Source organism: Nicotiana sylvestris, chromosome 8 (genome assembly GCF_000393655.2).
Source record: "Nicotiana sylvestris chromosome 8, ASM39365v2, whole genome shotgun sequence".
Taxonomy (NCBI): domain Eukaryota; kingdom Viridiplantae; phylum Streptophyta; class Magnoliopsida; order Solanales; family Solanaceae; genus Nicotiana; species Nicotiana sylvestris.
The window spans coordinates 25,407,271-25,433,410 of NC_091064.1; the positions used below are offsets into that span (position 1 = coordinate 25,407,271).

The 26,140-nt window shown below is 39.8% G+C and overlaps 1 long non-coding RNA gene across 1 annotated transcript; it reads left to right on the forward strand.

Annotated features, from left to right (window-relative positions):
• Nucleotides 1-5,698: 5,698 nt before the first annotated feature.
• Nucleotides 5,699-9,017, forward strand: LOC104230466 (uncharacterized). Its single transcript, XR_711874.2, has 2 exons — nucleotides 5,699-6,129; nucleotides 8,442-9,017. It is a non-coding gene; the product is annotated as an uncharacterized lncRNA (long non-coding RNA).
• The last annotated feature ends 17,123 nt before the right edge of the window (nucleotides 9,018-26,140 follow it).

Genomic DNA, 26,140 nt, shown 5'->3' on the forward strand with positions numbered 1-26,140 from the left:
TGTGAAAAAAAAAAGTAATTATGTATAGCACATAGGCTATTATTGTAAAACTATATAAATAGCCTAAAAATACTAATATAATTACATAAAATGAGGTAAAATATAATAAAACCTATATGTGGATACAAATAATAAATTTGGATGAGTAAGTCATCTCAAAATTATTTAAAGGGATAATTAATAAATAATTAAGTAATTTAAATACAAAAAAATCAATTTTAAAGCTCTAAAAATTATGAAAAATTATAGAAAATACTTGTATAACTCTTGTAAATTAAGTAATGATGCAAAATGACATTTTGGAAGTATATATACTATTTAAAAAATATGAGAGCAAAATTTGGTATCAACACCCACCTGAAAAGGTATTGCAATCACTTAAGAGGGGCATGTGGAAAAGAGGAACTTTTGATGGCCTATTTTGGAGAAAGCCTAATCGGAATTGCTTCCGAGTGGTACATGGATCAAGAAATTACCCATTGGCATGTCTGGAACAATTTGTCCCGAGATTTTGTCCGTTAGTTCCAGTATAATGTGGACATCGCTCCCGAAAGAAACTCTTTGTCCAATTTGGAAAAGAAAACAACGGAATGTTTTCATGAATATGCTGTCAAATGGCGCGACCAAGTTGCCAGGGTAAAGCCTCCAATGGACGAAGCAAAAATGGTTATGTTCTTCCTATAGGCCCAAGAAACGGACTATTTCTAGAATATCATGTCTGTTATGGGTAAGCCATTCGCCGAGGTTATCAAAAATGGGGAGATGGTAGAAAATGGTTTTAAAATGGGCAGAATTTTGGGTCATGCTGCCTGTAAGGCCACATCACAGGCCATTATGAATGGTTCAGGGGGGGTTTGGTGAACAAAAATGGGAGAGAAGAGGGAACCATGATGGCGTCGAGCTTAAGAGGGACCCGCATGTTATTCAGCCAATCATATATACTTCCTAAGGTCCCACAACACTATTATACTCACCAAGATGCTCCTTAGGCCATGACATCGCCTCTCTATGTAGTGATGAATGTGCAACCTTACACGCGGCCACAACATTATACACAAAACCGAGCTCCATATCCCAATAATTCGTGTCCTTACCAAGCTCCATATAATCACCAACCAAATGTTCCCCAATATAATCCCCAACCAAATGTTCTCCAATATAATCCTCACCCAAGAGATCCCCGCAAAAATAATCAGTTTACCTCAATTGGTGAATCATATTCAAGTTTGTTTCAAAAGTTAATCAGGCTAAGTCTGTTACAGCCAGTGGCCCCGAACCGGTTGAACCCTGAGTACCCCTCGCACTAGGCTAATCCTAGATGTGAATACCACTCTGGAGTAGTGGGACATGATCCTAAAGATTGTTAAACTCTTAAAAGAGCAGTGGAAGGCCTCATCGAGGTCAAGGCAATAGTGCTTAGGGATGAAGAGGCCCCTAATATGACAAGCAATCCTCTACCTATTCACACCAATAGGCCAGTAGTTGGAATGATTTGTGAAGATGGGGAATTAGATCTGGCACTGAAGTCCATTGCAGCCATTGCCGAGACAGAAGAAAAGCCAAAAAATGGTCGCCAAAACTAAAAGTTCCCTATCAGACGGGAGTCTCGATAGCCGATCTTTCTACCCTTTCTGTGTCCGGATTATTTCAAGGTGTAATCCGGATGTTTTACTTTTGTTGTCTTATTTTGCAATGTAAACCCTTCTATCTTTAAAGTTCAAATAAATGAATTCAATATTTCATCATCCATGTCTCTTTTGTTGACTTTGTCACTTTTCTTATTATTTTTTCAGTTCTGTTAAATGCATATTTTAATAACATGACATGCTTGCGGACTTCATGCCCCGATCCTAAAATGTTGTCTGACTTCGAAATAATGAATCAAGAATAAGAATGCAATAAATATAACTTTAAGGAAATAAAACAAAAATCGGAACAACTAAAAAAAAACTGGCTCCAGATTGGAAAAATCCATACATTGTAATGAGAGTACTGCCAAAAGAGAGTGTTGTACCTGGGAAACATCGAAGGAAATGTCCTTAAAACAACTGTCAACACACGTGAGTCAAAAGGTACTATGTTTGATCCTTCATATAGTATCGATGTTCTCCGGATGGGATGAAGAAGGCTTTCATTATCGCTACCCAAACTTCATTACACTTTTTGCTAACTCTTTGTGTCGGTTACCTTTCTTTGATTACCCTCTTTGAAGCCTGAAAGTGTTGTTAAAAAATAAAAAATAAAAAATAAAAAGAAACAAAGAAGACAAAAAAAGAAGAAAAAAAATAAATAAAAACGAAGAAAGAAAAAGAACGAGATAAGAAAACAGCAAGAACAAAGTTCCTTGAACTATGTTCGACTTGATTCCGGAAGGATACGTAGGAAGCGTCTATCTGGGGTTTAGTCACACCAAAACAAAAATCCACATTCCCCCAAAACTTGAAACTGGGGCTGATGATTCGGGGATGGTTTTGCCTGAAAGGTTCTAAAGTTGTAATTCAACCCAATTTCTTTTACCCAAATCCTTGTCAAGTCCTTCCGATCAACCAGCAGAAATTGTTCAAGAATTGGAGGACACGACCATTTGGATCTGATACAACCAAATGAGAGAAATGCAATGAGAGAGTTTTATCAGTGAAAACCCGCATGGGAACTGTAAGGCAATGGTAAGTAGAGAAATTAAAAATGAGAGAGTCTTGTTAGTGAAAATTCACAAAGAGCACTATAGGGAAATAGAAGAGAAATGAGAGAGGTCAGTTGGTGAAAACTCGCAAAGGGCGCCACTGATAAAAAATAAGGATCCTCACAGTCACTGGCATCAACACAATCACGGCCAACGTTTCTCGGTTTCGAGGGAAAAGTTGTGATGAATTTTTGAGAGTCGGACGGTTTACACAGTTCAAGCATCCAGTCCAAAAGGCATGTACTCCAGATAAGTCCTTATTTCCTTTCCCCATAAGGGATATCTTTTGTCTAAATTCATTATCCATTTCATCGTTTGTTTTTCTTGTATCCCTTTCAGTTTTACTCTGTTCCAAAACTAAGCAAAGAAGGGACGGTAAGACTGAATTACAGGGCTCTCGTTTGATACAAGCTAATATGTAAAAAGGGCACCCAGCCTCGGCAGGGGCATCAAGTCAACCCTGACTGGCCATGGCAAGTATATTTTGAAATTAAAAACTCTAAAAAAAGGAAATCAAATTGAAGTGCCAACAGAGGCAAAATAAAGTTGAAAAGGTTAAGTCCCACATGACCGACCATCATGGAAAAGTTTGGAAAAGCCAAAGGTTCTCCGGGGCCAGAAGTGCAATTGATATTCAGGAAACAACCAGTTGTAGTTGAAACTATCATCAAAGAAGTCGGCAGAGATAAAATGACTGAAACACTCAAGGCTGCAAAATCACTCACCGTTTCAAACTAACAATTATTCTTTGTTTGAAAAACAGGAAACATGTGCAATCCAAAGCAACCTTGCAAGAAGCAGGTGCAACCAAAAAGAAATTGCGGAGACTAAAATAGCTCTGCAGCAACAACAACTTCGAAAACGGAAGTCTTCTCTAAATTCTTTCCCATATTTTACTCATTCTCTTAATAAAAAGAAGAAAGAAAAGAAAGAAATTCCAAAATCAAGGTAGTATAGGGTACACCAATCCATAGCTGCATTTTCCAACATAAGGTCTCTACTTCCTAGTTGAAGTTATTTTAGACATAGGATCTCCACTCCCTAGTCTCTTTTCAGCACAGGGTCTTCATAGTTGATTTTATTTTAGACATAGGGTCTCTACTCCCTAGTTGATTTTATTTTAGATATAAGGTCTTCATTCCCTAGTCTCTTTTTCCAACATAGGGTCTCCATTCCCTAGTTGATATTTTTTTTTAGACATAAGGTCTCCACCCCTAATCTCATTTTCCAACATAGGGTCTCCACTCCCTAGGCGATTTCATTTTAGACATAGGGTTTCTACTCTCTAATCTCTTTTACAACATAGAGTTTACACTCCCTAGTTAATTTTATTTTAGACATAGGGTATCCACTCCCTGGTCTCCTTTTCCAACATAGGGTATTCACTCCCTAGTTGATGCTTTTTTTAGACATAGGCTTTGCACTCCCTAGTCTCTTTTCAAACATAGGGTCTCCACTCTCTAGTTGATTTTATTTATACATAGAGTCTCAACTCCCTAGTCGATTTTATTTAGATATAGGGTCTCCACTCCCTCGTTCGTTTTTCCAACATAGGGTCTCTACTCCTTAATTGATGTCATTTTAGACATAAGGTCTTCACTCCCTAGTCTATTTTCCAACATAGGGTCTTCACTCCCAAGTTGATGTTATTTAGACATAGGGTCTCTACTCCCTAGTCTCTTTTCCAACATAGGATCTCCATTTCCCAGTTTGTTTTTTAAATACAGGGTCTCCACTCCCTAGTTGATTTTAATTTTAGACATAGGATCTCCACTCTCTAGTCTCTGTTTTGCCAGGGTACACTAATCCGACCTTTTATCGCATTCAATAATGAAGTAGTATAGAGTTTTGTTACAAATAACTTACGAAATTTACCTAGTGAAAATTGGGGCAGAAAAATTTTGTTCGTTTGTTTTGGTGTCTGAGAAGGTTTTACCTCAAGGAACGGGGTTCGAGATGACCGAAAGAAGAAGTCTCAATCTAAAATAAAAAAAGAAAAGAAAAGAAAAGTGAATCCAAAATGAAGAAGTGTTTGAAAATATGTGAACTACTCACAACATGATAGAAGTTACAAGCATTGGCAGTTCTTGTTCTGATCAAAAAACGTCGTAGAAGAATGAACTAGCACCTGCAGCTAGCAAGCATTAAGGTTCATATTAGATTCTGCATGAAGAACCAGTTTAAAACTCAAGATCAAGTTTCAAAAGACTTATAAATAAGAATCTTGTAACTCATAGCTGATAGGTTTGTTTAGTTTCTTTTCATTTTGATTTTGGTGTAATAAGGAGTTCAGCAAGCAACAACAGCAATAAAATCACAGCTTTTCGGTAGTCCCAACTACCAAAACATCCAGAACTACGCTGACCTGATTCATTCACAGCCAAGGATAACTAGGCAACCTCTGAAAACTCTTCATATTCTCAAGCAAAGAGGGGCAGCTGTGAACATGTAATTTTTGCCCTAGGTTTAAAATACTCCTAAAATAGTCCATAGTAATTTTAACTGCTTTTATGGAATTTTAGGAGTCTGTTCTCTTATATATTTTGATTTGTTTAGCATTAGGTTGCAATTTTCATAATTAGAAATATCTTTAAATCATGAAAAAAGTCAAAAAAAAAAATATCTTGCATTCATAAGATATTTAGACTTTAATTGCATTATTAAAATATATAAATTATAAAAAATGCATTAGTTGTTTTTTCTTGTTTTTACATCTTTAGGTATAACTAATTGGCTAATTGGTTAATCAATAAAGTATTAGGTAAAATATATAGATTGGTTGGTCTTACAATATAGTTTTAATTAGGGTGATTAAATGAAAGTGTTTTAATTTAGAAATTAAAAGAAAGAAAGAAAGAAAGGGGCTGCTTTTGTGTCTCAATTAAGCACCTGGACCGATTTTTCTAGGCCCAATTTCAACATAAACCCGGCCCAGTCCATTTTCTACCCTGTCCAAATGCCTTTAAGGCCTGAACAACAAAACGACGTGGTATGGTGGCACAACTACGTCGTGTTTCGTTCTCCATTTCGCTTAAATGCCCTAATCCCCTTAAATCAAGAGAATAGACCCCTCCCTTTAGAAAAACCCTAGCAGTCGCCCCTGCTCTCACCTCAATCTCGGAGAAAGCACACGAAAATTCTCGCACACTTACTCTCTCATCTAAATTCTTCATATCTTCACTAACCCATCTTCACACACGCATGGAAGGTAATCAATAACTAGGTGGAGAACTTTCAGAAAATTCAAAAAAAAAAAGGAAACTCCAAAACTGGATTCGAAAAGCTAAAAATAGAGGAGCTTCTAAAACTTTGGGTTTTTAAGGGTTTGTCAGGGTCAAAATCACTGCTGCTTAATGTTGAAACTATTGTATCTGCGTAGCTGAATTCTCTCTGTTTTTCCTTACCTTTGTTCGGGTTCATTTCCTTCTCCTTGTTCGAAGTTCAAGGTAAAAGTTCTTATAGATTTCTAAATGTACTGAGTTGTATGATTATATAGTTTTTTGTGCTGCAAATTGAGTGGAATTCTTGGAATCATGTTTTTGACTTCAGATCTATTTGTTGGTGTTTATCTGTTAACGACTGAACGAGGCTAGTGACTTAGGTTTGAGTTTTATTTTAATTGGAATTAGTTGTTAATCAGTTTGACTTTTGCTCCTATTGCTTTTTCCACGCTAGTTCATCACGTTAATGAACACTTAATATCATGTTCGGTATCTGTATCTTCACTTGTAAGACCACTGATTTGCACTCAAGTGTGTTGAAATACAAATATTTTTGTTCATTTAAAATAGGATCTGAAACTAAAATTCTCAGGTTAAATTAAGATTAGAAAGAGGCTTCAACATCAGGCCATGAATCCAATTTGTATTAACTAACGTGAAGGTAACCATTTATGCAATAGTTTAGTTCAGTTGAGTAATGTTCTGGCTTAGAATTTGAGCATCTTCGAATAGCTCTCAGTATAGTTTGTCTCTTTCATGTTTATATGGTCATATTTTAAGATTCTTTATCTTGTTATAAGATTTTATTAGCTTCATTCTTAAATTTGAAAACAAAGCTGGTTAAGAGTTTCCATGAATTTGATTAAGTTGATTTGAGTTGCTTTATTAACTAATATGTTGTTTTGTTTACTTTGTTGATATGGAATTCATATTGCGATTCCGAGAGTTAGATTAGCTCTGTTATGTCATTTGAGACTTGCATGCAAAATTGGACGTCATTCCGAGTAGATTTGATATGTTTCGGCGTGAGTTGTAGAAGTTGAAAGTCCATAAGTTCATTAAGTTTGATTTGAGGTGTGTTTTATAGTTTTGATATTTTTTATGTGATTTGAGACCTCGAGCAGGTCCGTGTTATTTGTTGGGACTTATGGGTATGTTCGGATGTGGTCCCGAGGGGCTCAGGTGAGATTTTGAATAGGTTTGGGTTGTGTTGCGCTCGTTTTTATGTTTTTGACTTTATTTTTTCAAGCATAAATTATACCACATTAAGAAAATTAGATCCAATTTCTATTTCAATTGTAGAAATACATCCCAATTGTAATTACGAAGCCATAGCAAAAAGAAACGTCAAATTTGGGTTGTGTTATGCTCATTTTAGTGTCGGAGAAGAGAGCTGGTGCTAGCGCTTCGCAGATGCGAAGGTGGGACCGCATTTGCGACCCTGCAGGTGCGACAATGGTCCCCAAAGGCGGAAATTGCAGCTGAAAATGTTTAGGTGCGGATGTTTTGTCGCAAAATCGAAAATCCCTGAGTATAAAAAACCAGACCGCGTTATTTTGGTATTTTGAGTATATCTTGAGTTCTAGAGCTCCAATTGAGGTGATGTTTGCGGCGTTCTTCTCATATTTTCATGGGGTCAGTATCTAACTATAATTATTTTATTTTAATATGATTATAGAAGTTCATTTTTGAATTAATCCATATTTTGATAGGAAAATTGGGAGCTTTTATCAAAAACTTTTCTAAAGAAAATAATTGGATTTTTAACATCGACTCGGAGTCAAAATTTACATGAAATTTGTATGGTTAGACTCATAATTAAATTGATATTCAAATTTTGTAAATTTTATCGGTCTGAGGTCCGGGCCCGGGGGTCGACTTTTGGGTTGATTTTTAGTTTTTGACAAAGATTGAAGCTTTATTATTCAGAATAGTTTCTTATGAGTTTTATTTATGCTTTGAAGTTATTTTGGCTAGATTTGAGCCGTCTGGAGGTTATTTCACTCGAGAAGTTCATTTTAGAATAGCGGTCTAGCTTCTTTGAGGTAATTATCTTACCTAACTTTGTGTGGGAAACAACCTTAGGATTTGAGTCTTTGGTGCTAATGGTGTCATGTGAAGCCGTGTACGCGAGGTGAAGAGTACGTGCTCGGGCTTATTTGTGGAAATTTGACTGTTTAGGGCTCTTAGGTTCTTATGTTCATTAGATATGAAATTGTTTTGTTATGTTAAATTCTCCATTCACTAAATTCACCTTATGTGTCTTAATTGGAATTAATTGTTCCATGTTTTACTCTTATTACCGATTAAACTTTTATGTGCCTTAACTGAAGTTGTTACTTCTTTTATTACTATATTATCCTTTCCATAATTACTTATCCTTAATTGAGTTTGTTAATTCTCTTTCGTAATTGCTCGACCCTAATTGAAGATTTGTGATCCCTTATCATTGTTGACTTACCCTTAATTGGAGTCATTGATTCACGTTATCCCTCCTTTCATTGAATTTGTACTTATGTGGTATCTTTTCTACACAGTATCTCTTCCTTGCTGAGTTATTGCTATATTGTACCTTTCCTTGTGAGTGAGTTCTTCCGTCTCTCTATGTCTGGAGTTCCCGAGTTGATTTATTTGTCGTATTCTTGTATTTTTGTCACTGTTACATATCTACTTTTGGGACTACGAGACGGTATTGTATTGGAAAAAAATTGAGTTTACATATTTAAGTGATTGCAAGATGACGTGCCATGACACATAGACTGGTCAAAAAGTTATGATTGGCAAAGAGGCACGAGTTGCAACAGATACGAGCAGAGGCATAAGAGGAAGCACGAGCAGATACTCAAGAGATTCAACACTCGTACCTATTTAAGTCCAAGGGAATGAATCTGACAGTTCACGAGAGTACAGATACAGTATTTAATGAGCCTTAAATGCTAAAAATGTTAGAGAATTTGTATAAATACAATGATTATATAACGTAGCATTAATGTCTTTAATTGCCTATAATGGCCTTATTATGACAAATGCAAAACGCATATCTCCAAAGTAGCTATTTTTTAAAATATCATGTACATATTATGGCATTATGACGTGGATTATGTGTTTTGTTACTGTTCAGTCTTTATTTACTCTTATTATTTACTGAGTTGGCGTACTCACATTACTCCTTGCACCTTGTGTGCAGATCCAGGTATTTCTGAACCCGGTAGCGAGTGTTAATTACTCAGTGGCAGGTTCATCAGAGTTAGCAAGGTAGTTGCCCGACGTTCGCAGCCCTGCTCTTCTCCCTCTTATCTTCCTAAGACTGTTTTTAGTATATATTTTAAGAATCTTTGTTGTATTCAGACCTTAGTAGATGCTCGTGACTTGTGACACTCCGATGTCGGGCTTGTGTATTTATTCTGCACTGGTTACTTAGACATATATTATGAGATTTCTTGCTAATTAATGGCTTAAAAATGACTCTTATAGAATAATGGTTTGTTATAGAATTGTGTCAGCTGACCTATTTTCACGATAAGCGCCATCATAACTGGGTCAGTTTTAGGGTCGTGACACCATGAAAGAACAAAACATGTTGAAATCGTCTGTCATTTTGTGAGGGGCACCATCAAATATGGTCTAATACTGCCTGAGCATGTTAATACAAAAGATCAATTGGCAAACCTACTGACCAAGGCTCTAGGAACTGCACAACATCATTTACTTTTGTCCAAGCTTGGGGTGCTCGATGTATTTCACACTCTAGCTTAAGAGAAAATATTGAAATAATTAGCACTAGGAGCAGTTGGAAAGCAGTTAATCTGTTAAATACTATTAGAGTTAGTTTGCCACATGTTAGGTATGAGTGACTATAAGCAATTTATATAAAAGTAGTAGTAGTACTAATTTTACAATAATGAAAAGCAGTGTTGCTTCAATGTTTGAGTTTTGCAAGTAGTTTGGGTGAAGTAATGTTTTGGTTGAAAAAGATGAATTTAAAATAGCTTAAGCAAGCCAAACTTCATAATAAAATGTTCAGGTCCCACTTCAGACATTTTTATATGAAGTTGGGTATTGTCATGCCAAATTTCATATAAGAATGTCCGAAGTTTGGGATTATCACGGATAAAAATATCTAAATTTTAAGGTGGTCAGGCCAAACTTCAGGCAAAATATATGAAACTTAGTTGCACAAATAATATACCGAACTTCAGACATATTTATCTTAATTTAGACTTTGCCAGGGCTAACCTCAGACCCATTATGTCTGAAGTTTGTAACTTCAAATACAAATTTCTCAACTTCAATCTCCTGTGTCTAAAGTTGTATCTAAAGTGAGTAAATTTATAAATAAAAATTAAAAAAAATTGAATTTAATGTACAGCTTAAACGGTATGCCCTTCCCCCCATTCTACCAGGAAGTATAATCGGATGTTTTGTTTACCTTGAAAATGGTAATTACAATTAGATTTGATTTTATGGTTCTAAAAATACGTGATTTAATTTTATGCTAGTTATTAAGCAGTAGATGCTAACTGTGAGACTAGAAAATAAGATAAGAGCTTGAAGGCAGTATGTTAAGCAAACCGAGAGACTGAGAATCAGGGCCTCGAGGTCGAGCTAAGCATTAGGTTGTGACCTACCGATGAAGGTCTAACAATTCTAAGAGCTTTGATATGAGCTCATTATGATCAATAATGAGCAATAAATGAAGAACAATTAATGAAACAAAATAAATGTAAGTAATAAATGTAAGAAATAGAATCAAAGGAAAATGTATTTTTGTTAGAGAGGAGAGAATGTTCTTGTATTGAATGTTGTGTGTAAATTCATGTGTGCAAAAAATAACAAAGTCCCCCTTTATATATGAAGGGGAATCCCAACATAGTACATGTGCATTTATTACAAAGATATGCGGCTGGTACAACCATTTAATGTCACGGTACGGACTAGTACGTATTCTTCTAGCTTGGTCAGATCTAACCACTTGCCTTGGGAATCTCTCACTCGTTCATCATAACCGTCATTTGTACTGCCCTGAGGTCGGGCATAGGAAATCCTCGGGGTCGAGCCTTGAACTGTGCCTCGGCCCTTCTGAAGACGGGTCATGGGATGTCGTGGTGTTCCCAAAATCGAACTCCCTGATTTTAGTTGTGTACAGATAGTCCCCGCGCTTCTTAGAATAGAATAATATGAAACAATTTTGACATTGACTTCCTCGAGCCTCTCATGAAGATGTCATGCTTATGGCGTAAGCTTTTGCGATAATTGAAATGTCCCATCGGTTCATCTTTCCAGAAGTGTTCAATGCACCGCCGGTTTATTTTATCAAAGCGATAATATCACCGTTGATCCGTCTCCCAAAAAGCATTGATTGTGCCTGTCAATACATTTCCCAAAGGAATTGATTGCTCCATCAGTTACGCTACCGCCTTTCTATAAATGGGAGCTTTCTTGAACCAAAACTCCATCCAGTCATCCTTTAACGACCTTTAGCTCTTTTCTTCTCTTCATCCTCATCCAAACTCTATTTTTCATGTTTCAAGCCCGTGACCGTAAGGTCACACAGTAGCGGTCTCGCCAGTTATGTCATGGCTCTTTCTCAGAGCTCTTCCCCACTAAGTGGGATCATACAGGTTTGTTGTTGTTGTATTTGGACCATGAACTTCTGCTCATCTCTCTTAACTTTAACCTAGTGTGGCACTTCACTCATTTTGCTTTCCATGGAGTGAGGTGGTGCCATCTACTAAATTTTGCATCCCACACTGGTCCAATGACTCAAGAAGTGGCTTCCCAATATTAGTGCTGGCGAGACCCATACTCACCAAATTTTTCACCAAGCCACAATTTTCCCCGCCCCTGTTAAAAGTTTTTGCCCTTTGATAGGCTATAGCCTCTTCCTCATCTTTTTCTGCTTCGGAGGAGATTCTCGAAGACGTCATTTGGAAGATTGAAAAGGGGGCCCCGATGAAATGGTTCTCGCAGATATTGCTTCCGAGGATGTACCTCCGAGAGTATATTAGACTTTTAGCTGTTATTTTTTGCTTCTTGATTTTAGTGTAAAGACCCCTTGTGGGATTAATCATCGTTTATTAATACAAAAATATTTCTTCAAGTTGTCTTTGATTTGTACTGGATTTCCCTTCGCCTGTGTTTGTAAAGGATCTGAGCATGTGACCCTACCGATCAATCCGAATACCGGACTCGGACGTAGGTGTTCCCCTTATTCTTGATATGATATTCCTTGAAACCCTTTGCCATTCCTTGGATTGAGTATGGATTAACTTGATACAAATTTCGACCGTCGGAACCTCCGACTTCAAATTGAGTGAGAGTGGGGCCTCGAATTTTAGAACAAAACTTAGCCTTCTTAGGCCTCGTTGATAGTCCTCGAGGGACGGAGTTGCTTGGTCACCTAAAAATAAAGACAGACCTCGGGCCTTTTCAAATAGTCCCCGAGTGAGAGCTTGCCTGAACTCGAGCGGCCTCAAAAACTTGATTTGAAAAATGAAGACAGCCTTAAGGCGTCATAGATAAACCTAGAATGAGGATACGCTTGAACTCGGACAGCCCTAGGGCTAAAGTAGCCAAGAGCGTTTAAATTGATCTGAAGGCGAAAAATAGCCCTGAGGCTTTATTAATAACTCTTGAGTGAAAACTTGCTTGGGCTTAGGTAGCCCGAGGCCCAAGAAATCGGGTGAATGACCTGCACTTGTAATAGCAGAGATCCTCGAGATCGGGTACCATCTCGAGGCTTAGGTTTATATGGATAGCTCCTTAGAGCTCATAGTTATAGTAATGGAGATCCTCGAGATCGCGCACCATCTCGAGGCTAAATTGGTGTCGACAGATCCTCAGAGCTTATATTCACTCTAACAGAGATCCTCTAGATCGGGCACCATCTCGGGGCCTTGATTGATATTGATGGCTTCTTAGAGCCTGTAGTCATGGTAGTAAAGATCCTCGATATCGGGTACCATCTCGAGGCTAGGTTGATGCGGGGGTCTTTGATCCCTCGAACATTATACGACAACGTCAGTCGTATGACACGGTCATGAAATGATCGAGGTGATCCCACCGGTATATCTCCCCGAAAGTGATAATGGCCTATTCATAATTAATTGGCCTTTAGGGTAGGCGTAGAGTCGCCGCTTGCTCTATATATGAGTTTATTTCCTTCTTTTTTTAGGATTCCACTATTTTGAGAAGCTATCCTTTTTTATAGAGTTCTTCTTCCTTGCTTCAGTTCTTTCACCTCTTTAATTCGAAGCTTTCACCTAAGTCCTCATTTCCCTTCTCTTGTTCCACCACAGCTATGGCTGCCATGCCCAAACTTCTTCACCTAGAAGAGGAGAATTCCGACGCCGCATCCCACTCGGTTGGTGGTACGCTGACGGCGTCCGGCGAGCTAACCTCAAGAGGCTTTATCTCGATGAGGGACTTTACATTAGAGAGGCCTCCCAATGTTCCGGGCCATTGAGAGTATGCATCGAGGTTCATTTCATCAATAGGAGAGGTGTGAGGTAGTGAGGAGAGACTGGAGATGGGGAGAAGAGGTGGTATTGCAGCTACCTTCCCTGGAAGAGAGCATCTTTGCTCATGTGGAGGGGTTTCTAAATGTATGCACGTACCCTTTACGTTGGGCACTCTTGATAGAGTTGTGCTCGACTTTTGTCGAAGATATCGGGCTACCCTGGCACAGGTTCACCCATCATTCTGGAGGGTAGTATTGATGATGAGGTTCTTTGCGGAGGAAGTTGGACTTGAGTTCACCCCTGGCCATCTCATTAGGCTGTATCAGCCTTTTCATCATTGTGGCCTAATAACTTTGCGATGTCGATCCACCAGGCCCTTTGTTATCGATGATGAAGAAGATGGGGACCGAGGGTGGATGAACTGATTCGTCCGAGTAAGGACTCTCAATATTATCCCCATGGAGTTCCTATTGTTTCTTGAGAAATGGAATGTCACACGTAAGTGGTACACTTGTGTGTTTATCATTTTTGCTCACGGTGGAGATGGATTATGTAAAGACGCTTTCCTTTTCTTTTTGTTGCATTCCGTTGGATGCCATACGAGGTCCCTGACATGATGGATCGGGCTTGGAAGCTGGCAGCCCGCTCGACCTATGATGAGCGTAAGTGGCGAGATCTGTTCAAGGGTATATGGGAGGCAAAGTACTATGGTACGTGCTGTGTGGTTTACTTTCTTTGAAAGGTACTTTCTCTTATGTGTACTAACTCCGTCATCACAGGTATTGGGGAATTTTCTGAGATGAGACCGTTCCTCCTCGGAGAGGAGGAAGGATCGTCGGCTTCGGGACTAAGGAAAAATAATAAACGAAAGGAACCTTCGCAGGGCGAAGGTGCTCATAGCAAGACAAGTCCTACCCGAAGGCCCAGAGAAGATGTCTTGGCTGAGCTTGTAGCATCCGAGGCTTCTGGCCTTAAGAAAAATGGTTCATCTTTAGTCGTCGTCTTCTTTTCCCGTCGAAGGTACTTCAAGGGACAAGGATTTTCTGCTCCGTCTTCTTTTCTCGTCGAAGGTACTTCAAGGGATATTCGAGGCCAGGGGCTGCCTAACTCAAACGAGGTCTCGAACAATCACATTCCTATTGGGAGTGGTTCTACTGGGGCCGATGAGAACAGGCCGGTAGGCGTGCGTTTGACTTTTGAGGAGGCTCAGTGGTTCTGTTCTGTGGTGAGTTTTGGCCGATTATATTGGTTTTTCAGTTTCGCACTTTCGTTTCCTTATTGAACTTCCTTTTCGTAGGCCTTTGACAAGCTTAAGTCTGAGCTGCTTCACCGTGAAGCCAGGTTGAAAAAAGCCTTGGACGGGGAGAAATCCCTTATGCTTCTTTTTGACAAAAGGGGAGATGAGTTGGTATACCTGCGGTACGTGGCGAATCGGAGTCTGAACTACGAAAGCCACCTTGAGAAACAGGTAACCTTTTCTCCTAGGGAATGCATGCTTCCTCTTCTATCCTCAGAGACCAATATTTTGATACTTTAGTTACAGAGCAAGACAGAGGATCTGGAATGCCTTTGGGGCGAGGTTGTCCGGGCCAAGAATGAGTGTAACGAGCTAAAGGCTCAGATAGATTCCCTTATTGTGGCCAAAAAGAATAATTTAGCCAAGGTTTCTGCCCTCGAGGTACAGCTCCGGAACGCCCATGAAAATAGCTCGGTTCAGACGAGCAGGATTGCAAGGCTCGAGTCCGACCTTTTGGAGATGAAGGCCGAGGTCGTGGATGCCCGGGCTGAAGCTGAAGAGATTCGGGCTAAGGCCGAAAAGAAAGTGGCTGTCTATTTAAAAGACGTTGTTGATATTCGAGCTAAGTTGAGAGGGGCTTTTGATCAGGAGAGCATAAGAAATGAGTATGCCCGGTGTAAATCCTGGAGGTAAAACCTCGAGGAAATCCATGCTAGGAGCTTCGATCTCTCGGAAGAGACTAAGCAGGCCAAGGCGGATAAATACGACGCCAAGTTCCTTGTGTCTGATGCCGATGATAATGAGGGAGAGGTCGATAGGGCCGCAGTCCCCAAAGGTAGAGTAGACTAGGCTTTTTCTTTTTGATTCTTTGTACAGGGCTCTTAGGAGCGTTTGCGAATGTAGCGTTGCATTGTTTCATACATGCATATATAAAGAAACCTTTCAGTTTTCTCCTTTCATGAATTTGTATTTGCTTGTGTATGTCTTTTTTTTGTCTTGAGTTTTGACTTTTGTCAATGATTAGATAGATGAATATTCCTTCGAGTAAAACCCCTTAGGTTTATAATTCGGCCCTGGGGCTTGTTAGGCTGGCACGTAGGCTCTTACGCATAGGGTCGGTTCAACCTTAAACATAGGCTGGCGGCAGTGGCTCTTATGTGTTTGGTCGATTTGACCTTTCATTTTAAGATGGCGACAGTGGCTCTTACGCATTGGGTCGGTACGACCTTTAATTTTAAGCTGGCGATAGTGGCTCTTATGCATTGGTTCTGTACGACCTCTAATGTAGGTTGGCATTTGGGCTCTTACGCGTTGGGTCGATATGACCATTAATATAGGCTAGCGTTTGGGCTTGGATCGGTACGACCTCTAATGTAGGATGGCGATAGTGGCTCTTACACGTTGGGTCGGTACGACCTCTTAATATAAGCTTTATTTTCCCTCGTTAAAGACGTTTTGAAGTTTTTTATGTTCACCCAACTCTTCGACGGCTCGATAAAAGCCTCGATTGTGAGCCATTTATGTAGCGATAAATGAGCACCTCGGGAGGTTTCGCTCAATGGTTGATTGTTTCAAAGCCTATTGTTTGGAGCAGATATGATTGAAGATCTTTTGCTTATGCCGAGGGTAGCCTGATTAACCGGTTCTTTTTGAAGTTTTTTCGAAGTAATTGAAGGCCTATAATTTTATAGCGATGGTCGGGCGTCCCCGAGTCGCGTGAGTTTGGTCGGAGCCTTGTGACCATAGTCATTGTGTTTGGCTGTAGCCTTTCAGTCCCTGAGTGAAGTAGTTTCGGCATTTATATTGAGGGTATGCCTTTTTAGGGGTCTTATAAGTTCGAATATATAGCCTTAACTTTAAGATCGGGATTATGACTTTTGTAAGGTCTTAAATATTTTAACATGCCTTACTTGAGGTCTTATAGATAAGTTACTTGGTACAAGTATGGTTCATCCCTTGCTTGAGGTCTTACAAATAGGTTACTTGGTACAAGCATGGTTTATGCCTTGCTTGAGGTCTTACAGTTTTGGTGTTTCCTTACAGAGGTCTTATACTGTTGATAATGCCTCGTGGAGGTCTTACATTTTCTAGTATTGCCATATGGAGGGCTTTCAGGCTTGAGGTTGCCCGCTTGGGGTCTTACGGTCTTGAGTTTCTAAAAGCCCGATAGGATGACAGTTGACGACAGTCCCCGAGACGTCGAAAGTTTTTTGGCTCTGGAGCCGTTCCTTGTAAACTTGGTATTGCCTCATTGAGTGCTTACGAGTTCGAAGTTTCCGACCCAGAGGTCATATGGCTTTGAGTTTTTGACGTCAGTCCCCGAGTGTTCGGGAAATTTCTGGCTTTGGAGCCGTTTCTTGCAAAAAAATAGTAGACGTTTTTGAAGTGTAAAGCATTTTGATGGGGGGGGGGAAATATTCTTTGATACTTGGCACAAGTATACATGTTTCTGTTGTCAAGGGTTCGGTTGTTTTATGTGGACACGGTTCGTTCGACCTTTTGGCCCGATACATCATTTTCCTATCGAGACTCTTTTTGGCACATTCTTGACTTCTCCGAGGAGGTGATCTCCCGGAGGGGATGCCCCCCAGTATTCGAGGTTGATTGAAGAGAAACCTTGAATACTTGTTAAGTTCCCCTTAGGTAGCATATAAATGTTTCCTCATTAAAAACCTTGCCGGTAAACCCTTCTTGGGATAAAACCCGATCGAAGAAAAAGAGTACAATGTATGCTTTGAAACCTAAGGTCTTCGAGCTGGGCAGCGCTTTGGCTGTCTTGATCAGACACCTGCACAAAGGTTAGTGTAAAATGTAAATAAAAAGGGGAGATGGTTATACCTTAGTGATGGTGGCGCTTTGAGCCTCGATATGCTTCAAACGTTTGCTCCGAGGATGCGGCACGGTCCTTTGCTTTTTTTATTCGGGTGTAGCCGAGAATGTGTCTTGTGATTGCTACCTTACCGTTTGCTTATCCTTTGGCTCCTTCGATGTTGAAGGCGTCGATGTCGGTGCCACATCATGCACCGCGAACATCTCTCTTGTTGCGTGTTGTTCTTTGTATACAGTTTTTATTTCGTCCTTTGTCGGAAACTTCATCATTTGGTGAAGGGTTGATGGTACTGCTCTCATGCAGTGTATCCATGGCCTTCTGAGTAAGGCGTTGTACCTCATGTCTCCTTCAATGACATGAAATTTAACATTTTGGGTCGTGCCGGCCACGTTGACCGGGAGGGTGATTTCCCCTTTCATTGTCTTGCTCGCCATGTTGAATATATTGAGGACTCAAGAGACGGGTACGACCTGGTCGAGTAGTCTGAGCTGCTCCACCACCCTCGACCTGATAATATTGGCCGAGCTACTTGGATCCACAAGCACACACTTAATTTGAAATGTATTCACAAGAAAATAAATTACCAAGGCATCGTTATGAGGTTGAGACAGGGTCTCGATGTCCTCGTCGCGAAATGTGAGAGCATCTTTGGGTATGTAACCCCGAGTTCGCTTTTCCCTGTTGATAGATATTTTTGTTCTTTGACAATGGGTTCCTGTGGCATGTCAATTCCTCCAACAATCATGTGGATGACATGTTGCAGCTCATATGTTTCACTTTTCCTGTTCGCCTCTCTTTCCCGGAACTGATTTTTGGCTCAGTTGATAAGGAACTCTTGGAGGTGCCCTTTGCTGAGTAGCCGGGCTACTTCTTCTCGGAGTTGTCTGCAATCTTCAGTTCTATGACCGTGTGTGCAGTGAAATTCGCACACTAAGTTAGGGTTCCTCTGCGACGAATCTGATAGTACAGGTCTGGGCCACCTAGTGTCTATGATTTTACCAATGGCAGATACGATGTCCAAAACATCAATGTTGAAGTTGTATTCAGACAAGCGGGGTGCCTCTGTTAGTCCTGTGTGTCTGTCGAATCCGGCTCTGCTCACGAGTCCCCGAGGATTCTAACCTCGATCTGTCCTTCGATCATTTCGGGGTATGTTATGCCTTGGGGCGTTTCTCCTATCTTCGGTGTATGGTTGGTACCTTTCTTTGTTTGGATTTGGTTCCTTTGCTGGAAGCCTACTAGAATATACTGAGCCTGATGGGGCTCCTAGTTGGTCATCCTCGACCCTAATCTTTGATTGGTATCGGTTGTGAACATCCGACCAAGTCACGACGGGATATTCGACCAAATTTTGCTTCAGCTACTTCGAAGCCACCGAGATTTGTTCGTTCAAACCTTGGGTGAAGGCCTGCACTGCCAGTCATCGGAGACTGGTGGCAATTCCATTCGCTCCATTTGAAAGCGAGATAACAACTCTCGTAGCATCTCGTTTTCTCTTTGTTTGATGTTGAATACGTCAAATTTCCTTGTAGCCACCTTGATGGCACCGGCATGTGCCTTTATGAAAGAATCTGCCAGCATGACAAATGAGTCTATCAGATTCAGAGCTAGGTTGTGATACCACATCATGGCCCCTTTCTAAAGTGTTTCTCTGAACTTTTTTAGTAGGACGAATTCGATCTCGTTGTCCCTCAGGTCGTTGCCCTTCACCGTACAAGTGTAAGCAATGATGTGCTCGTTGGGGTTCGAGGTTCCGTTGTACTTCACAAGATCGGGCATTCTGAATTTCTTCAGGATGGGCTTTGGAGCGGCATTTTGTGGGAATGGCTTTTGCACGAACTTCTTTGAATCTATACCCTTCAGGATCGGGGGTGCGCCCGAAATTTGATCGACCCTTGAATTATAGGTCTCCACCTTTTTGTCATTAGCTTCTATCATCTTTTCGCCCGACTCGATCCTCTTTGTGAGGTCCTAGAGCATCTTCATAATAGCAGGGTCAACTGCTGACCCGTTGTTGCTCGATCATTCTGGTACCTGTTCCGCTCGAGGAGCCATTTCCGGTGCTGCAGTGCTTGGAGTTTTTTGGTGGCTTTGCAGTTGAGCAATTGCTAGCTGTTCCTCCCAAACTAGGGAGGCTAACCTCCTGTTCCTCCCAAACTAGGGTTTTCTGAGCCTCATGTTGGTCTTCTTGTCGTATACTCCTGTTGGTGTGGGAGCTTATGTCGGCCTATTGGGCGCTGTGCGAGACCACGTCTACGAGAATTGGTTTTGGTGCATCCTCAGGGTTTCGTGGTGGTACACCAATACCTGGAATAGCTACACCATTCTCTCCATGGTCCTCAAGACCGTTGTTTTCATATGTGTTTACTGAGTTAGACATTTTGACCTGAAATCAAAGGTTCTTGGACAAGAAAAAGTGTGAAAGATAACTTGCGTTATGTAGTAAACCATCACGAAAACAATCACTATTATTTTTAGCCCTACGGTGGGGCCAAACTGTTGACCTTAAAAATGGTAATTACAATTAGATTTGATTTTGTGCTTCTAAAAATACGTAATTTATTTTATGCTAGTTGTTAGGCAGTAGATGCTAAGTGTGAGACTAGAAAATAAGATAAGAGCTTGAAGGCAGTATGTTAATGAAACCGGGAGATTGAGAATCGGGGCCTCGAGCTGGCCTATACGGGGCCTCGAGGTCGAGCTAAGCGTTAGGCTGTGACTAGCCAATGAAGGGCTAACAATTCTAAGAGCTTTGATATGAGCTCTTTATGATCAATAATGAGCAATAAATGAAGAATAATTAATGAAACACAATAAATGTAAGTAATAAATGTAAGCAATAGAATCAAAGGAAAATGTGTTTTTGTTAGAGAGGAGAGAATGTTGTTGTATTGAATGTTGTGTGTAAATTCATGTGTACAAAACATAACAAGGGTCCCCTTTATATAGGAGGGGGAATCCCAACATAGTACATGTGCATTTATTTCAAAGATATGCGGCTGGTACATCCATTTAATGTCACGGTACGGACTAGTACTTATACTTCTCGGCTTTGTCAGATCTAACCACTTGCCTTGGGAATCTCCCACTCGTTCATCATAGCCATCAATTTGTACTGCCCCGAGGTCGGGCATAGGAAATCCTCGGGGTCGAGCCATGAACTGTGCCTCGGGCCTTCTGAAGACCGGCCATGGGATGTCGTGGTGATCCCAAAATCGAACTCCCCGATTTTAGCCGTGTACATGTTTCTCGAATTGTTGAGGAATTATTTTCCCCTTACCCTTTTTCTCTTCAAAGAAACCGTACATTAATTTTCTTTTCATTTCTCTTTGATATTCACTTATTATTTTTATTGTTTTTTTACATGTTTTTTTACAAAACAGTCAAATATCAATTTCCATCCATGCGATCTCCCACCAGCAACTTTTCAAAAATTATAAACGTCACCAAAATCGTGCCCCTTTTAGTCAGACTACGTATAGGTGTGTATGCTATGCACAAAACAGCAAACTACGTCTTTCTCTTTCTAATTGGTATTTAGTCAAGTTCGAGAAAGTAACAGACAAAGCTAGCATTGTTACAATCCATGTAATAATCAATTAAAAGGTAAGTACAAATGACGATAGATGTGATGCTTTGTTGCTTAGTATTTCTCTATCATTACGGTTTAGGTATGTCTTAAGGTAGACGTATTTGGTCCTATTTAAGAGACAATTCTTTGTGAGAGATTGCATATGGAAGAAAGAAAGGGGAATTGTTTTAGAAATTGTAAATATTTAACACAAAAATCATGAATTGACAGTGTGGGACAATACATGATCTTCGATCGTGTCTTTTTTTTCCCCTAATATTTGGCCTTAACAAAAAGAATCATGTAAAGAAGCTACGTACAAACCATTTAATTCACGTTCTGCGATACTTCAATGCACTTAGTGGTGGCAAAACCAATAAAAACAGCTATTCATTCATATTATTGTTGGATAATAATTTTTTTTTAAAATTGGTCAAATAATACGATCCATATTATCCACTTTAATAACATTGTATAACCACTCTCAAAATAATAGCCGAAAAAATATATATTTTTTGTATATATGTACATATATGTATATATATATATATATACATACATACATACATTCTGTATGTTATAAACAAAAATTATACAAATTTTATATACTTTTTTCGGCTACCGAATGTAAATAGTTTCTAGCGCGGGCAAAAAACGATATACCCACTTAAAAATGGATAATCAATGGGTTTAACTTTTACATTTGTAAAGACTCAAATTGGAAGTTCCTCAAGTTTGGGAGACTTGGAATTCTCCCAAAACGATCATATTCCAGAAGTCATGGATAATATAGATTTTTATAGCCGGTTAACCTATTTTTTATTCGTATTAAATATGAGTCGGGACAGATTATTTATCTCTTGTGTATTATCCGTTTTTGATCCGCATATATCCGAACGTACCTATCCGTTTGCCACCCCTAATTGTGTGTATCAATCGCGGATATAAATTATATAAATTATGTGACATAAAAAATATTTAATATCCTATCAATATACTTTAACTTGTTGTAATAGGTACATGTCGTATCTTTCAAGTAACAAATGCTACTTTTAATTTATGAGTTATTGGTATGTACGTATGTGATGACCCCAAAAGTCATCTCGTATTTTAGAATCCAGTTCGGGGTTCTGAGGCCTTCAAACCCTCATTTTGTTTTCTCGATTTGTGTGCGCAGTCGGGGCGCGATTCCGGTAAGTCTATATGTGAAAATTTGAGAAAATATTAAGTTTTGCCTTTAAAAGTAATTTTAGTTGACTTCGGTCAATATTTTGAGTAAACGGACCCGGACTCATATTTTGGTGGTGCCGGGGGATCCGTAGTAAAATATGGGACTTGGGTGTATTTTCGGAATCAAATTCCAAGGTCCCTAGCCTGAGAAATGACTTTTTGATGAAAATTGTTAAACTGGAAATATAATGCTTTTGAGAATTTGTTTAATAATTGAATTTATTGATATGGGGTCCGTACTGTGGTTCCGGAGCCCGGTACAGGTCCGTTATGATATTTATACCTTATCTGTGAAATTTGGTCAGAAATGGGACAGATTTGACGTGATTCAGACCTTTGGTTGAGAAAATAGAACTTTTGAACTTTCTTGAAATTTTCATGCAATTTAATGCTGAATTCGTAGTTCTAGGTGTTATTTTGGCGATTTGATCCCGCGAGCAAGTTCGTATGATATTTTTAGACTTGTGTGCATGTTTGGCTTGGAGCCCCGAGGGTTCAGGTGAGTTTCGGATAGGCTAACGGGTGATTTACACTTAGAAAACTTGTTGTGTTTGTTGCTTCTGGTATACTTATACTTTGTGCTTCGCGTTTGTGAGCACGTGATTTTTGCTTCACGGACAATCACTCCAAAAGAAAATCAAAATAATAACAAATGACCTCGCTGTACAATTTTTTGGATTTTACGTGACATGTGTTGGTAGTTATTTGTGGTTCTGTCCATTTTCATTTAATCTTATCAAACAAAAATACCAAAATTTATATGTCGTGTGTAATTGAACCATAATTCGGTTATTAAAAGGAAATTCACAAAAAAATATGCATCTTTTATTCTATTTGTCGCTATGGTGTGATTTTACCTATTTAAATATTTTAATATGTGTGTGATAATTGTATTAAGTGTTAATTAATGGGTGTTTTAATTTTATTTTTTAATTAGGTTGTTTTAAAATTATAAAACAAAAGAAAAGAGTGCAAATTGTTTAAAAAATCGGATTGGGCCTATTTTCTTTTAAAATTTGAGGCCCAAAAGCAGCACAAGTCCGCCAGTCCAAGCAACCCATCCCCCAGGCCATCAAAACGACGTAGTTCAACACCAAAACTACGTCGTTTCATGGACAGTTCATCTCAGCCGTTCAAACCAGGTCGATCTGACGGCCCTCGTCCCATCTCCCTTACCTATTCCTTAACCCGGCCCAATGAAACCCGGTTCGATCCATTTGATCCCGGACCAACCCGATCCCCTCTTAAGTGGAACGACGCCGTTCTGCATTAGCCAAGGGATCCTGGCCATTGATCACTCTTCGTCCAACGGCCAAGATCAAACCACCCCCCTCCGTATATAAGCTCCCCATCACACCCCACGCCCCCAAACCAAACCCCACCTTTCACCCACTATTCACCATCGTCCCCAGAACCCCCTCCTCTCAAACCCTAGCAGCTTTAGGTTTCCCCCACCGTAAACCCGGCCACCCGGACTCCGATGACCACTAAAACAACACCCCTGATACACCCAACCACCCTGAACGCGAATCCACCAACCGTTTACCTCGAATCACCCTGCAACTTCTCGAATCTTCAATCGAAGATTCGAGCAACAAGCAGATCTAACCCCACCCAACCCCAAACTCACACCACAACACCTCCTGGCCTCCCTCATCCCCCAAAGGACCTTGGTTCCGTTCGAATCTGGCCAAAGCTGAACGGATCCCAAATCAGACCCCCAAGAACCCTAGAACTCAGATTTAGGGGTGTTTGTCCAAATCAAACAAAGGATCGGGGTCTAATAGACTTTAACCGAGGTGCTCTCAGTTGAGAACACTTCGATTAAGGTCCATTCGACCCCAAATTGGTCGAATCTGAGTTCGAGTTTGACTCAGTTTTAATCTCAAGTCCCCGAGGTAATTTTCCCTTTCATTTTGCTTCTATCTGTCTTCCATGTTTGGTTTAGTTTGTTTTTGGCTTTGTCTGTCAATTCTGTGAACCCTGAGATAATGTTTAAGTCATTTTTGTGTGTTTTATCGATTGTTTGCTACTTGTTATAGTCTGTATAGTCGTTTAAATAAGTGTCGTCAATTAACTTGTTTGAGATTAGAGGAAAACACGACAGTAGTTCGTTAACCTTGTAAGTTTGCCATAGAAGCCTGTTCATTGCTGTTTTGATCATGGCTTGTAGGATGTTGCCTGTCTGCATTTTTCGACTTTGAGTTGGTCAGGCTCCCAATAGGACCAACTCATTTGGTTCGATGGCATCCCTTTGTGATTTGATTTTGAATTGAGCTTAGGTTGAGAATTAAACATAACTGTATACCCTGAGTATTTAACCAGAAATCAGTCTTAAGGTGCAAGCTTATATAGGTTGTGACTCTAACTTCTAAGTTTAAGGTTAGACAGTAATAACAGTGGATTAAAAGGGTAAGTTTGGTAGGTTTGATAGGGTCTCAACAGGCCCTGAGCTCAAGTCTGCCCAGTTGCTATTAATTAACTTTAGTTTAGTTGTTAATGGGGAACCAAACATTGGAGCATGAGGGGACTGACTAATAATACTTTAATCACCCATACCTCTTGAATAAAACAAAAGGACAAGCATGGGGAACAATATAAGCTAGCATCAAGAAAGACATTTAGGCATGGGGAATTAAGGGGTATGGGCAGGTTAAAGCCTGGAGGGATCTGGGCAGCTTGACTGACCTGGATTGGCTTATAAATAAGCTGTTTCGGAACAATTAAAGGGCTGGACATTTTTTAGTCTTCTGAGAAAAAGAAAAAGGGGCTGGTCTTTCAACATTAGGAGGACAGTCTAGTTTCAGAGTAAGATAGAGTTAGGATTGTGCTGGAATTGGAGCATAACAATCAGAGGATACTGTTTTCTAGCATCTGTCTCCCTCCCTGCTTTGCCTGCATTTGTTTGGTATCATTGGGTTGCAAACTGGATTTTCTTGCCTGGGTTATAAAGATCTGTGGCTGGGTTTTGTTGTTGTTGTTTGCTGGTTTCTGTTTGCTGCTGCTGCTGTGTATGCTACTGCCTCCACTGATCATTCCTTTTCTTCTGTGCTTTTCTCAATACCAGGTACACCACTGATACATTGTCAATATGAATTGAAAGTTGAGCATGGATACAAAAGAGAAGAGTTGAAGTTGTTTATTTTCACACGTAACCTGTATATTGAACATTAGGTGGTGTATAATAGTTTACATCTTCTGTTTGGATAGTGGAGGTAGCCCTCATGCATAGTGAACGTCAATGTATGGCAACTTGATATCATATTGTGTATATAGGCCGGTAGATAAAAAGGGTTGACAGTATAGTACGCTATATCTTAGACTTTAGCTATGTTTGTGGTTAGCATATCCTTTAATGCATGTTAAGTAGGAGCTATCCATTGTTAGTTAATCTCATTACCTTTGATAAGTTGCCTCGTTATAACTTGCAAACCATACCTTTAGAGCAAATAGCACAAGTTTACATTTCCACCTTATGAATGTCGAGCCCAAGTCAAATGAACTAACCAGGCCTTCATCGGAAAAGCATTGGCCCGGGTCTAGCCAATACTGGGTGTGCTGGGTTTGGGCCCATAATATCCAAACGGTTGCCCATGTATGCGGTCAGGCTTCGGATTTTGTGAAAGCATTCAGGACCCCACTATAAATAACTTGTAAGTATGTAATTAAGTAGGATTATTTTTTTTGCTTTCATTAATAGAGACAAACGCAACAAGAAACGTAGCCACTATAGGATATCCTTTTAAAATAAAAATGAGACGAGCCTCGCCAAATAAAGCGCACAAGCTACGGGGCCCTCGTTAAATGTATATATTAAAATACTTAGTTTGCGTGACGGGCCGTTTAGCGAATTTAACGGCCTTCCCAAAATAACAACGCGATAGTCTCTTTAGGCGCGTGTTTAATAG